We start from the raw sequence: 15,802 nt of genomic DNA, 5'->3' as shown, positions 1-15,802 counted from the left end.
CAAAAACCTGATTTTTAAGGGCTCCAATCAGTGAACAAACATCCTGTGTAATTCATGTATCTAATCAAAGCTAACCAACACAGCCTGAATTTCAAATGTCAAATGTTTGCAGTAGGCAAACAACACACACGTTTCTTCATCTGTGCATATTCAAAGAATCTCTCTGTGAATCAAACACAAGTTACAAAAAGACTTGAATTTATCAAAGTATTTACTCAGCTCTTGTGAGCAACACAGATAGCTGTAGTACCAGGTTTATGTGCTTTTTTGCAATTGATCAATCTATAGTAATATTTTTTCTTAAAATTTTTTTGGTTTTTTTTTTCATAAAGAATATTGTTCTCATGGATCCAAGTATAACATGAAAAGGGAAATATCTCTTGAAAAAAATTTTTTGCTAATTCTCCATGACTCATATAATCACATTTTCCAGTCATCTTTTAAAACATATTTTAGATTTTATCTGATAAATTAAAATTTTAAGCTTGTGGTATATTTTTGATAGTTTTAGGGTTTTTTCCCCACCTCCATAAATTTTAGCTAATGTAGTCTGCCTGTATTATTTCTACAGTGCTTTTTATCCATTTATTGTCTAATTTTGATGTCAATCTATATCATTATTGCACCACCCCCTGAATGTTTATATTGTCTCCTCTTAAAACATCCCATTGATTTTTAAGGTCTCGTTACCTATCAAAATATGTTCTGATTCTCTGACCTCTTCATACTCCTTCATGGTGGCTTCAGTTAATTGCAAGATTATCAGATGATAATGTGCTAGCATTAAAATGAATTAGCATGTAATTAGCGTTGCTCTCAAGGGAGATAGTGTACTTAAAATAAAACAGTGCATGTTATATCATGAAAAGCATGAAGCAGTGAATTTCTCCTGTTGTATTCAGATATCCACAACTCTTGCTTTATACAGTGTGTTCATGGTACAAAATCCTAGAGGAGATCTGAAGGCAGTTGTTCAACTTATTTTGCAGCTTGGGTCATTCTTGTCAATTTTAAAGTCATTAATTTTTACAAGTACGTGACAAAGTGATTTTCTGTGGTTTCATTTGGGTTGTCTTATTCTCATTTACATTTGTTTACTACAAATATTATCAGGATTAAACAGTATAGCCCACAATAATGAGTTGCCAGAAATTTGTTTAAACTAATTAAAACTAATTAATTCAATTTAAATATGAAACAATATTTAAAAAATACTAATGTGTCAGCAGTATGTCAGAACTTGACCTATGAATAGAAAGTTATTACAAGCAGAAAAAGTGCTTAGGTTGTGGAATATATTATTAATTACATCTAGCTTGTTAATAGGAAGAATTTATCTTTTTGGAGTCCCAGTGTCAAGCTGTTCTTATGCAGGACTAGATGAATAGAATTCATTCTGTCTCCAGAGTAGTGTATTTATTTACCTCTGTTGCACTCCAGTGTAGGAGGAAACTAAATGGGAAAACAGTTTGTGTTTTAGTATTGATTAATTTTCTAAATATGACATTTTACTGCTCTGACTGTATTCTCAAGAATAATTCTGTCTTTTAGTTAATGACAACATTTAGGACTTAAAAGTTACATAGATTGGAAAATTACACAATTGATGAGCATACCTCATTACCCTCTTTTTGAGATAAGATCCTTAAAATCATAGCAGTAGGTTCTATAGGAAGTGGCAAAGTACAGAAAGTGAGAAACATAAAAGTGTTCACTTGCACTATGCTTTTGTGCAATGCTTCACAGGAAAAGCATTAAAGATTAGGCTCCCAAATCCCATGGCTTCAGTGCTGACTTTCTGCTTGAGAAGGGGATGCTTACTTAGGGTGGGACCTAACACTGACACATCTTAGTCACAATCCTTGACGCATAAAATGTTAAATGTTTTCAGCAGCTAATTTGAAACAGTTACTATCCAGAAAATCTGAGCCCTTAGATTTCTAAAGTACTTTGTGGATATTATAGGAAGATATAAATTCTAAACTGTGAAAACCATTGTGTGCTGTTACAGATAATGTATGTGAATTGTAGAGTGCTAAACTTTTAGTGATAATGGAACAATCTTCTATCTGACATGCTTTTAGTTACATTGAAATTGGTTTTTTGTTATGTTAAACCATTTTTTTTGAATTTGTACTAACGTATCCAAGTGGAAGGTTTCTTTGGGGGGTTATTATGTGGTGTTTTGGTCTTTTTTTTTTCCCCTGTATAAACTTACACAAATATGGTCGATGAGAGGGAATAATAAAAAAGAAGAATGCATTTCATTTCATAAAACAAAATCCACTGAAAATGCTTGAAGGAGAAATTAAACTTAATCATAGCAAAAAAAAAAAAAAAAATATATCCCTGACCAACCTACACTTGTTGTCAGGAGAAAAAAGAGAGGGAATAGCAATTATATCTTATCAACATGTGTTGCTTGCATCTTTAACTGAATTACAGATCAAATTGATTAAACTGCTTTGGCAGTGAATGCAGAAATAATTACACAGGCATCTGCATATACCTGTTCAGGATTGAATTGTTCACTGTTTATATTTAAAAAAACTTACAAATGCTTTTCGAAGAATTAAGAAGTATATTAAGTTTCTATCATTTTGTTTCTGTCTTTCCATAAAAAGAGGGATTGATGACTTTTAGAGACTTGGTATTCCCAGATGACAGATTGCTTCTTCTAGGGTTGATTAATTCACCTGATGATGACTTTAACTGTTTAGAATCTATGATTTTAAAACAAAAGCCACAACTCTGTTTCTGATGATGATCTGAGCTTATTTTCCTGTATCTCTTTTCCTGTTCTTTAAATGAATTTTTTCTAAGTTTGTCTGCTTTTACGCCACATTTTTGCTTCACAGTGCTTCCCATATTCATTCTCTTTCCTACCTTGCCTGTATTCATGAGTTCTCATGAGTTCTCTTCCTTTTTTGTTATTTTGTATATAATTATAAATACTAACTTGTGAAATATTACAGATTTTACTCATCACAAAATATATTATTGATTACTCAGTGGCCTTTAATCTCTTATAACAAATAATGTGCAAATTACATCATTCTACTTTAAAATGTATAGGATTTCTGAATGCCAGTGTTTGTTGTTTATCAGAAGCAGTTTTTTTAAGGAAAAGATTAAGGGGGGAACATTAATGTCTTTCCTTGTCTATATCCAAGACCAGAGAGAAGTAGAAAGTTTACAGCAGACATGACTGATTTTACTGCAAATTGTAGTTGGTCCAGTCACTTCAGTAATTTTATAAAGTTACCATTGGAGCACCATCCATTGCTTCATTGAAAACTGGTTTATGGAATGTTTCAGTCCTTCATCTTCACTGGGCCCTAGGTAATGACTCTCACCAGCACCACCTGTCTAGGTAATTATACTCATCTGATTTTTTTCCTTACTACTGGTTGCAGAGCTGTGTGACATTATGTTCTCCTTGATACTGACCAGATTCTGGTATTTTAATTTAAACCTTTTCAGAATGTTTTCCCGTATCTATTCCTGATGCTTTGTGAATTTTACAACCCCAAAATTACAACAATTTGGATTTCATTTAAACATTCAGTTTGTTTTACATCTTCAAATTTAAAGAAACTGTGCCTTGTTTCAGTTTGATGCTCTTGTATGTGTATGTATGTTATATGCATGCATGTTTGTACACCCTAGACACTTCATCTGACTTGACAAAGTTAAGTTTGTAGGAACGTCGTGCAATTTTCATAATTATTAGAGCAGTGCAGCTTGGGAGAATATGTTTTATGATAAACAGAGTATTTTCGGTTCTTATCACAAACAGTGCAGCCGATGCTGGCATAGTGTATGTATGCCAGAGTGATGTATCATTTTTATAAGTCTAAATACATCAAGATACAGAGTTTGAATGTATTTTCGGAGCAGCACAGATGGGAATTAGCAAACAAGTGTTTAGAGTAATATCATAGTGTTTTCTAGGTATAGATTCTTCTATCATGTCAGACTTTCTGTGGTCTGGTTTTTGCTCCCCGTAGCATAATGATCAGAACAGGCGTGCAGACTGAAAAGGCTTTGAAACTAGAAAAGAACAGAGTGGTGTGTTCAGAAGTTGCATCTCTAGCCTCCAGATCTGTCACTAAACCCACCTGGGATGAACTGGATACCAAACATGGAAAGCTTTGTTAACTACACAGAACTCAATAGTTGTGCTGGTACCTTAAGGAAGACATGAATCAACTATCAAAGGACAACCCTGAGAAGAGAATCAATGGAAAGTGTCCTGGTTGCCAAGTGCTTATTCCTAGCAAACAAGATTGCTTTGATGACAGGACTGTTTATGTAGCCACTTTAAAAAACAGTATGTGTGATTTTGTCTTTATGTCTGCTGGACGTTTAGGCAAATGTGAGCTGGGACATCGCTCCTATTCTGAGACTGTTTGGTCTGGCAGTAAATAAGTCTGCCATTGAATTCTAAAACTCTGACAGAGTAAAGGGAATTTTTTGTTATGTCAAATTCAAATGCATGTCTGTACACAACATTCAGCTGTTATAGTGGTCATAAAGAAAGTCTGGATGATGTTTTCCTATGTTCACTTTTTTCTTCACCTTCTTGCCTTGATATAGGAAAATATATCTGTATCAATGTAGATTTTAGTCTTAAAATCTCACAATAAAATATTATTCAAGCATATGGAAGGTGTGTGTGTGTCAGAACGTTTCATGAGAAACAGAGCTGTCCAGTTTAAAGGAACTGATAATTTTTTAAAAATATTCAATACATCCTTCAGAATTTGCAAGAAGCGGCGCTTTTGCTATAAAGTTGTTTTAAGTATATGTACCAGCAACAAATTTCTCAACTAAACATTTTGTCTCAGACTTGAAAATAGATATCTAATTCCAGAAGCATTTAATTATTTTGGGTCAAAACTCTTAAGCAAGCGAGTAGATATTTCATATGCTTAGTATTAGGTGCATGCAACATTATGGAACTGTATAGGTATGTATCTTTCACACAGTGTGCCCAGAGGCCATCTGCTAAATTTCCAGCTGGATATTTTATGAAGCCTTACTGAGTTTATACACTGATCTTTAGTGACTTTGCAGATATTATGAACATTTCCCAAATCAGTCAAGACTTGCTGTAATCGATCCACTGATTGCAACTTGTTACCCAGCTGGGCTGGGATATGAAGAAGCAGATATTGCTATAAATTCATTGTATCTGCAGTAAGAGGCATATGAAGGCCAAGCAATCTGTGCTTTCTTCTCTGAACGATTACTTCCAGTGTCTATTTTCCTAGTGTTGTATTCTGTTAGCTTAAAATGTCACAAACATAGTAGATGTATAATAGTTTTATAGTTTTATAGATTTATAAAGGAGGAAAAAGGTAAGAATTTAATGACAACATTGAGATGGAAATTCATTTTCTGATCAAAAATGCACAGAAACAAATCAACTAAATACCTAGTGCAGGCAAGTGGCAATGTAAAGTTCAAAAAATTTGTAGTTAACATACGTCCAGGCAGTAGCCCACTTATAGATTTTGAAGATTGGCATGCCCAAATGCTGCTGCTCCAATAGTAATTACCAGAGAGAAAGTTAGAATTCTGTTACAGACACTGAATAGGAAAAAAAACCCTAGAAAGCAGATAGAAGAGAAAATAGCTTTACAGTTTCAAAGGCTGCATTCTACATTTCAAAAATAAAATAATTTTTCACAATGGTACCTGTACTGCACTGTTGTAATATAAAATTTCAATAACAGAATGATTGAAAGAAGATACATGTTTCAGATAGAGATACCGAATTGTTACTCCTTTTTTCCTTGACTTTAATCAATTAATTGGTTTAATATGCTGCCCAGTAATATGGTTATTTTATGACCTGTTTCATTTAAGAAGGAGAAAGTGAGGGAAGAATGACAAAGATCAGAAAAATTCATTTTGGAGAACCCGCTCTATAATTACCTTGTACTCAAAATTAGGTAATGGGTTCAGCCTTCTGGTTATGGCACCCTTTGGCCATATCTTTTCTGAACAGTCACTTTGCAGCAGTGTTTCTGCTTCTCTGTTCAAAACAATCTTAACAGGAATTTTGTTAGATCTTTGGTTTCTTGAGGATGCCCAGATAGCAGATTAGGCCAAGGTGACCTTTTTATTTGAGCTTCACTAGATATTATTGTTCAATTTCTATTTTTTTTTTCTTTCACCCCTAGATATGCTAACAGTAAGATCTATATCTTTCTTGGTTTGGGTTTTTTTTTTTTTTTTTTTTTTAATCTTGTTATATTGTGTTAGGCTACTACCAGCCATCCAATGCTGGTTTAAATTCACTAGAAGTTTACATAAGGATGATTTGCATGTTCATTAGGTGACATTTAATGTCATGCTTTGCTAGCATCAAATGAGTTTCCTAAACTTTGTGTTTCCTAACAGAGTGGCGGCAAGTTCACTTAGTTTAAAGTCCTGGTTTGCCCAGCTGAGCATCCCTGCCTCATTTGGCATCCTCTAAGCAGCAGGATGGAGATAACTCGTGCAACTGGGACCTCTGTTTCAATCTGGGTCCTGAACTGCACTTTAAGTAGGTTCGATCAAACACACCCTGGAATGAAATAACTTATAGTGGTGCATTATTAATCAAGAGTGGTGCACTATTAATCAAGAGTACCTAGCTTGAAAATCTCTGGTTAATTTTTTCTCTGAAATTTGAGAACCTGCTTTATCTGATGTTTTGATTGCAAACTGGAAATTTCTTGAAATTGGGATTTTTTTGTAAGCTTTCCTGATTTTGTAAGTTTTCCTGATTTTTCAACTCCACCCTGGCATTTTACAGTTCAAGCTTCTTGAATTTTAATTATTTTTCGATCTTTTGTCTTCCCTTTGGAGAGTTGATGAGTTTTTAAAAGGGTACAACACTTTTTTTCTGGAAAGCTCATTTCATTCTGAGTTGTTTTTCCATGGGCCAAATACAGAGATATGAAAGGATTTTTAATGAGATTATAAATACTTTAGATATTCTGTATACTTTCAGAATGCCTGGATCTACTTTGAACTTTACATAATAACAAAATTTACTTTTTTATTTCCTTCTTTTTACTCCTTTTATCTGGTATAAGGATTATATTTTATACATCTGCTATTATACAAAAAGAATGCAAAGAAGATGCAAACAAGTAAAGCTTTAATAAAAAATATCTGTATCAAGTCATTTTCCCTTGGTCTATATCAGATCTCAAACAGTACTTTTTAATTTTTCTAGGATTGCACATGGATAAAACTGACACTTTCTTTGTCTGTATACCTAGAAAAGACAGGGCTCAGTCCCCTGAGGCAAAGCTTGGGTGAAGATGATTGCTTATATTCAAGTTCTCAATTTTTTTTAAGCTTGCTTTTCTCATTACAGTTTCCTAGCAGTTTCCTTATTCCAATCAGTAGTCAAGTTTAAAACCATCAGATTCCATGATGTTTGTGCTGGGTTTAGCATCCATTGTCAGGGCAAAGCTGATAATATAATTTAGGACTGAACCCACTGCTGTGATGGCTGTTTTTCAGCATATGCTTAATGCTTCTTGAAGTATCTGCTTTATTATGACTTACTGGCAACAACTATTGCTGTTTATGTAAGCCATGCTCAGTTATTAAAATAAATATATCCACAAGGAAGGATATGCATGTCAGATATGCTAGAGGACCATGGAAAGATTCATAACCATGAAAGACTGTTAGGTGTGTTGTCCATCAAAATGAAAGTGAGTTGGATACATTCCTAGAAGCATTTTTTGCTGATAGGCTGCATTTCTTTCCTAAATGAAAATTCTGAAACCCGTAGATCTTCTGATAACCTAAGTTCCGTCAAGCATTTGACTATTTGAGAAATTATTTCTCCCTGTCTGTTAAATAACCCTCTCAAGCTCCACTGTCACCCTCAGCCCTATGAGAAATATTGTAGATGTCATTGCATGTATCATCTGAACTTGGAGACACGAAAACCACAACAAAAGGATCTTTCTGTCTTTTAACAATATTTATCCTAGTACCAGACAAGGGAATTATAATAGTAAGATATGAGTTCCTGACTGAAAACTGAATTGGTAAAGGAATTTTCTAGCAAGGTCTTGTACCATATGTACTCAATTGCCATGAAATTTAAATGAAATTAAAATTCCTGATGAGAAACTCTTAGGAGAAGAGCCTTGAGCAAAGGCAGTGTCCCATGAGATATAGGCCAAAACTATTTGGGTTACTTGTTACTGCTAGAAATGCTGAAATCCATTCTTTAAGTGAAAAGTTGCCTGGCTTGTGACTCCTCCAGGAAGTGACCAGGCAAGGGATGGTTGGAAGCATTTGACTTCTGATGAATAAGTCCCAGACTAGGAGAGCAGTGAACAAAAAAAAAAAATCACAGTACCAGGAGTGTCCTCTTCTGAAAGACTTTTGATAAAATACATTACATCCCAATAAATATGTTTGTAGTTTCTTTTTTCAAAACTATGGTATAAAACAGAACACATTTTTGTTTCAGTAGTTGAATAACATTGGTTTCAGAAACCTAGGAGATCTTAAATCACTTCCAAAGGCTACGTTTTGTAAAATTCAAGGAAAATCTTCTGTTCAAAGGAGTAGTATTGAGATTTTTGTGTAGGACCAAGCTTTCAGAGCTTTAACTCAGCTGTTGCTAAGAGTTATAGGTCAGCTCTGTCACCCCCAATAGAAAGGAATTTATTTTTCTGCCAGGAATTCAAATACCTCACCAGCAGATCTAGAAAGAGGCAAACACTGATACAGCCCTATTATCTTAGCCATTGAAAATAACTGTTTCTGCAAACATCATCAAAGATACTTCTACTCGTTCAACACTTTGCTTTTATTACTTCCCCTCTTATTAGTAAGTCCTGAGAAGTGAAAACCATGTTGCAAGTATGAAATATGTAATAAAACTGTAATTTAAGCAGGAAAAACAATTATGTTGAATATAAATAAATTAGGCAAACTAGTCGCTTTAAACATATTTAATCTAACTAAAATAATTGCAGGCAGAATCTGTGGTAGATTTTCTTTCTCTTCAATTCTTTGAAAATAGGAAAGACTGTTCAATGATTTTTTGCCTCTAGTTAATTTATTATGACAATCTGGTTTGCCAAAGTATTCTGCCTTTCATTCCTGGTATATGTTCATTATTAATATGCTGCAGATGAATTTTACAGCAAATAGTAGTATGTCTGCTTCCATAGCACCTGTCACCTGGAATTCTATAATATAAATTCTACAGATTCTAATAGGAATTAAACAGAATAAAAATCTGCCAATGCATCAGGCATGTCTAATAATTTGTAGGTTTTGTAGCTTTTCAATGTTACCAAAATGTCTTTCAGCCTTTTCACAGAGAAGAAACTTCCAGAAAAAAAATTTTTTTTAAGGTTTAAATTGATATATTTCCCTGGAATGCAGCTCCTCATAATAAAATAATTCAGGTCCTTATTCACCAAATAGTCTTTCCTTTTTCTACCATTCATTCTAATGTTAAATATCTGTAAAATTTAAATTTCTTTTTATTTTATCAGTATGACTATGATTTAATTCAGCCTTGACCACTCTGACTCCTGAATCATAAAGTAATCAATTGTACCTCCTGTAAAACAAACTGAGAAAAGGTTGCCATACATGTGCAAGACATTTCGTTTAGAACACTTAGGAAACTCTTCTTTAATGACATTTAAAATTTGAAGCCTGGGTTGCCTGATAATGGTCCAAAAATAGACCAGCCCATTCTGGAGGATATTTGCCTACAAAATGCTATCTGTTGAAGTTTTCTTGAAGCAACTGCTTGTCTTTGTCTATCAAGAATATCAGATGTCAGTTCATGACGATTAATTATAAGAAAGCTTACGTTTAGTGTTAAGCCCATAAATTAGCTGTCAATGTATACATTTAAAAGCTGTGTCAAATAAGCTTTAATAGGATATATGCAAATTCTCAGAATGCAAATCTAAAACTGTCAGATTGCTGATGTTATTTCCAACCTTCTTCCTTTCCTTTCATAATTTTGAGTCAAGGGGAAACAGTTTTTTGCAAGTTGAGGCAGTCTCAAGGGGCATATGGGGGGATAAAACACAGCTGGCATTTACATGGTGCCACAGTGAAGCATCTTTTCTCTGCCAGCGTTACATAAGTGATGCCTAAAAATAAAGCAGAGAGAAGGTGACATTAAAGGGGAAACCATGTCCTGTAGGCTTATGAAATAAAGATAGTACTGCAGAAAGAGAGTGGGGACTGCTTATACCCTAACATGATAAACCAATTAGGATTCCAAAAGATGCTGTTTCTTAAGGTGTAAAAACATGCATAGCACTGAAGCAACTTTTATGGTAAAGGAATTTAGTATTTTTTATTGGATATAAACATCTTCAACTTATCCTGAGAAGGACTCATTTTTTTCTCTCCATGATAGGCTGAGATTTTAAATGTAATAGGCCAACTGATAAACTGGTTGAAGCCACAGAGTTCTGTCAATTTTCAAAAAGTTCTGGTAGTTGGACAGTACAGCTAAAATAGTAGAGAAACTATACCTCGATTGCTCAGCAAACTTGACATGGAGAATCAATGTTCTCTTGTGTAGAGTCTGTTTGGGGAAAGGTGGGAGAACATTGAAATCATCATTGTCCTGACTTTGCTCTGATTTACCCAGTCAAAGTCATACATCTGAGATGCTTTGTGTCTAAACTAAGAGGATTAACCATAAACTTACTCTCAAAACAACATATGCTGATTATATACACTATAAACTCCTCAGTTTAATTTCTAGAAGTCATGCATCCTGACTGTGAAGCTTTGCTGAATGTCTGTGTCTGAAGTTGTCCCTGCCATAGTTCACAGCCAAGAATGCTCTATTTTAAAAATACCATGCATGTGGACACTACCTGGACATTCAAGCCTGGAAGAGATATATCAGGTAGGAGAAATCCCACTGCTCCTTATTTTTGATTTCCCAGATATTTTACATACTACATTGTCATACATAAATGAAAGCAAATAACACAAAGGCCTCTACCTGTAGCTGGCTCTGCAAAGGAGTGTAGATCATTCTCAGAAAATTATGTAGAAAACAAAAAGCTTTTGGAACAGGTTTCCAAGTATAAAACTAGAGTGGAAGGAAAGATTGTACAGTAATATATAGCTTCAGAGTCAATCCTAAACTGTGTGAATTGGAACCAAAATGGTAATTTCATAGTTCAATTCTTGGCACAGATAATATATCTAAAATATGTCCCAGATAATTATCATCTGGTATAAAACCTTGACCAGGATGTCTGTAGACTAGTTCATCAATACAATGTTTTTATGATCATCCATGCTTGTAAATTCTTGTTCTCAAGAACATTTGAAGTTAATAGAGTTAATAGACTGGAGAATGTCTTCTTGGATTATTAATATTATAATTAATATATAATTATTACAATATGTAATAATATTGTATTATAGTATATAATAATATATAATTATTATTTTCATTACTAAAATATCTAGTAGAAATTAAGCCTGAGAAAATTGACAGCAGGTTTTTTTTAAAAATTGTAAGAATGTTTCTCATAATGGACTTTTCTCTTCTGAAATCTTATTTGTTGACATTTAGATATGCTGCTAATATATTCTCTTAACATTGCAGTTTCTGATATATTTGAAATTTAGGAGAATGAATCTTAGTAACTTTTAAAGTACCATAAAGCCAATTCTATTCCTCTCTCCAAAGTCTTTTCAAAATATGAATATTCCAACGTTTGATTGGAAACCTCTGGACTTTTCACATAGATTTAAAAATTAGCAGATCCCATCTTTTATCCCAGTCTTAACTGTTTATTATTTATCTCCTTTTTCTTTGTTTCTAGTGCTCATCAGACTTCTGTAATTGCCAAGTTTCATTGAGGTTTAGACATCACAAAGAGAAAAGTACTGAAATGTGCAAAAAAAAGCAAGGCAGATAGAGGACTGTAACAGTCAACAGGATTTGAAAAAGCCTATGATTTGAGGAAGATTGTCACCTGCATAAGAGCAGGAGTGGGGTTAAAGAAAAAAGTACTCTGTCCCGTGCAAAGCACAATCAAAGCATCATTGGAATATTCATCTGCACTTCATATGCTTCACCTTACTATTATTTCTTCCTTCAAATATCTCTTAAATTATTTGCGCAAGCTAGTTTAAGTGTCTGTTGACTAAATAGTCATTTGGGGATCCTGCATAGCATCTCAACACGGTTCCAGTTATGGTACATATGGATAGACTTATGGGGTAATCCCACTCTTTAGCACTCTTGTTTCTGAGATGAGAAGCAGGTATAAGCATAGCTTTTTATATCTGCTATTTCTGATTATACACAACCATACAAAAGATGCACACAGTTACGAAAATTCAAGTTCTTAACATGGAATTGTATGGCATGATTCTTTTATATAAGTGTAAATCCTAACTCTGAGGCACAGAAGTTTTTGATGTACTATTCTTAAACTTCAACCTAATTGAACTGTAGCTGCAACTGAACTGCAGTTGCATTTTAAATGCAATTGTATTTTTAACATGCTCTTGAAAATCCTAAACCAACTAAAAGCCCCTCAAGCTGATGAACTTTTTAAACATGAACATATTATGCAAGCTCTAAGAACACTTGCAAGGACTGTTTAAAGACCAGTTAAGTGTCACTTGCCACTTGTGATTCTCTGCACCATTATGCACACTCTTTGCCACATAATAAAAAATTTTACACATCAAACTTAAATTGTAAGCAATTGTGCTCCCTGTCTTATACATAATAGGATATGATACCCAGAAGACTGCATGGGCTGCTGTTCATCTCACTGTTCTGCTGTTGCTGTAAATTTTGTTCTTGGGAACAATATGAACAATTTCATATCATTACATGGCATTCTTTATTTTAAACATAAACTTATCCGTCAAGTCTTCATTTCCATTGTCCAGGAACTGACACCTGTTGAAAGGTTCAATTTACAGGCAGTGGACACATCAGTTTTTAATGTTGCTGCCAACCTTAGTTTGGAGACCTGCAGAAATATCTACCATGAACATGTCAAAACAGAGTTTCTCACAAGATGGTGAGAACACGTACTCCAAACACATAAGAATGATGCCTTAAGTTTTAGCTTTCATATTTTTCAGATTCTGTACTACATTAGTATATAACTCTGAACTTCATATCAAGTGTTAGCAAGTTCTCCTCACAGTCTATTCAGACAAAACAATCCTTTTACAGCCTGAGAATCAAGGACCCTGTTGTAGCTTCAGGCCCAAAATGTATAAACAACAGAGAGTTAAGGAGTGCAAACTGGGAGCATGGGGCTTCATAACCTGAAGCTGTAATTGGACAATTAACCCAAATATGTAAATAGACCTAAACTTATAAAAGTGTAAAAACTCATGACCCATCATCCACCTTGGGTGTAGCCTCAGATGGGCTTTTGTACTGCCCAAGGTGAATCCTTTGAAAGCCTTTAAACAAATACTGACTTTATTCCTTTAACACTGTCTAGCCTGTGTTATAGGTAGCCTGTCAAGGCATCACTTAAAGAATGGAAGTTTCCTTCATTTCAGTCCTGTGTGCCATGCAATACTAGCTTATATATAGCACTAATTCAGAATATGTTATCCATCTGCTTCCTGTAATTGTTCTAAGATGCTTGGTTTTGGAAAAGTGCCAGTTGTTCCAGCAGCTTGATAACATATGAACATAAGTGTATTCCCAGACTGAAGGTACTTCAGGTACTTGATTGTTATCAAGTAATTTTTAATTTCTCAAGTAATCAGCGGCAGAGACAGAAATAAAATGAGAGATTCTGTGATTCTAGCTCCTTACTGCAACTTCTAAAATGCATTCTTGAAAATGAAACTTTGTTGGTAGGATATTTTCTTGTATAAGTTCATAAAATAAATTGTTTCACCATCTCTAAAAGCGCATAGTTTATATGTCAGGTGTTTGCTGCTCATCTTTCCACAGATCATTAAAGATGTGAATTGAAAGAAATCCTCCTTTCCTCATCTTTGTTTTTCTTTTCTCTATTCCAGCTTCTTTGATGATTAACTTTTGAGATTGTCTCTGGAGAGATCATGTGGAATGTACGTTTTGTAAAGTTCCTAGAAAATTAATGAAAGCATTCTGCAGTCTGCAGAAATCTAGATATACTTTGAAATGTTTTTATATCTTGTTTTTCTTTTGAATACTCATGACTGTTGGCACTGACATGTAGAAATATACTTTATAGGTCTCTAGATCCCATGTCTCTAAATTGCACTTTCTGAAAAACTGGCAATTTCTGTACACAACACGAAGATCGAATGCAAGGCTGTTTTTCAGCTTTGGTTTTCTGCTGATGATATAAACCACAAAAGCTTGTTGGTTTATGAGCAGCAGCAACAACAATACAGAGAGACTGTATTATTGCCTGTGTATTCAATTAGATACAAAGAGGTATTGCCCACAATCCAAAAATAATTCATATTTGCAATTTCCAATTTAATCATAAATAGATAAATGGAGACTACTTGAAGTATAAGAAATTAATGAAAATGGATGACTAGTCTGTGACATGCTGCTTAAAATAAAAACATGGCTAGTTCAGACCAAAAAACATTTCAAATTATATTTAATAAATTTCTGCTGGCACCTCTTTTCCTTCTGTTCTGTCTTCAGCTAGAAGAGATATTTCCAAACCAGGAGTTCCATTATAAAAGACTAGCACTGTATATGGCTGGTGACAAAATATCCTTCCTCTAAATATCTTTGAGACAATTGGTGACATCACAGCACCACAAGTTAAAATTAGAATCATCTCTGTAGCTGCATGAGGTGGTATAACATAGCACCTCCTTGGGAGTATTCTTTTCCAAGTCCTTCATGCTCCTGCACAGATTTCTGAACCAGTGGGTGGGAAATAAGTGACATTTGCCAAATACGATCAAATTCTTAACCAAGTTTTCTTTTATACATCCTGGCAGTAATGAGAGAGAAAAACACAAACTTTTTTTTTATTGAATCCTATTATCTTCTACTTAGGTGACAAGTCCACAATAAGCTAAGCAGAGTGATCCTAGCAGAAAATGATCTTGTAGTAGAATTTCAGTGGAAAAATGTTTTTTTTGTGATTAATGCAACTTATCTATTAATTCTCTCAGTATGTGACTGTTACTATAGTTCCTATTTGGGTGTGAAAGACTCTTTTATCATTATTTGAGTGGCAACACAGTAAAAATAGTCTTTGAATATTCTTTCATAACATGTCACTTATATTTTATGTGCTACACTACCCATTTGCCACTAGTCCCTATGATATTAGCTACTAAACAAGCAATGAAATTTCTCTGGGAACCTTTTACCACCTTGTATAAATGCTGAAGGAACTGAGCATCTCAGTCACCAGAACACAGGTTCACCACACATTAGTAATGTCAGGGGGTTATCTGGTTGTATTGAACACCACCTCTGGTCAAATAAATATGTGGAAATAATTTATATTATGTAGAATATACCATATGCTTAGAAAATTTTGAAAGACATTTGAAGAAATAAAAAGCCTCAAACACACAAAACAAAGCATAATGTCATCACTTAAATATACATTTGTAGCACTCTCTTCACTTCTTTTGTCAAGCTGACTTTTCTGCAGAATCCAGATGCATGATCCCATATTCTGTATTTTTTCCTGCCTATATTGCATTCTTTAGAGAAGGGTATCTTGCGGAGAAACTGTTTGACTTTTATAACTAATTCTCTTCTGGGACTCCATCAGGAAGTCTGGATTTCTTCCCTCTAAAGTTATTTATTGCT

Source organism: Sylvia atricapilla, chromosome 9 (genome assembly GCF_009819655.1).
Source record: "Sylvia atricapilla isolate bSylAtr1 chromosome 9, bSylAtr1.pri, whole genome shotgun sequence".
In the NCBI taxonomy this organism is placed as follows: Eukaryota; Metazoa; Chordata; class Aves; order Passeriformes; family Sylviidae; genus Sylvia; species Sylvia atricapilla.
This window is presented reverse-complemented; position numbering follows the sequence as displayed.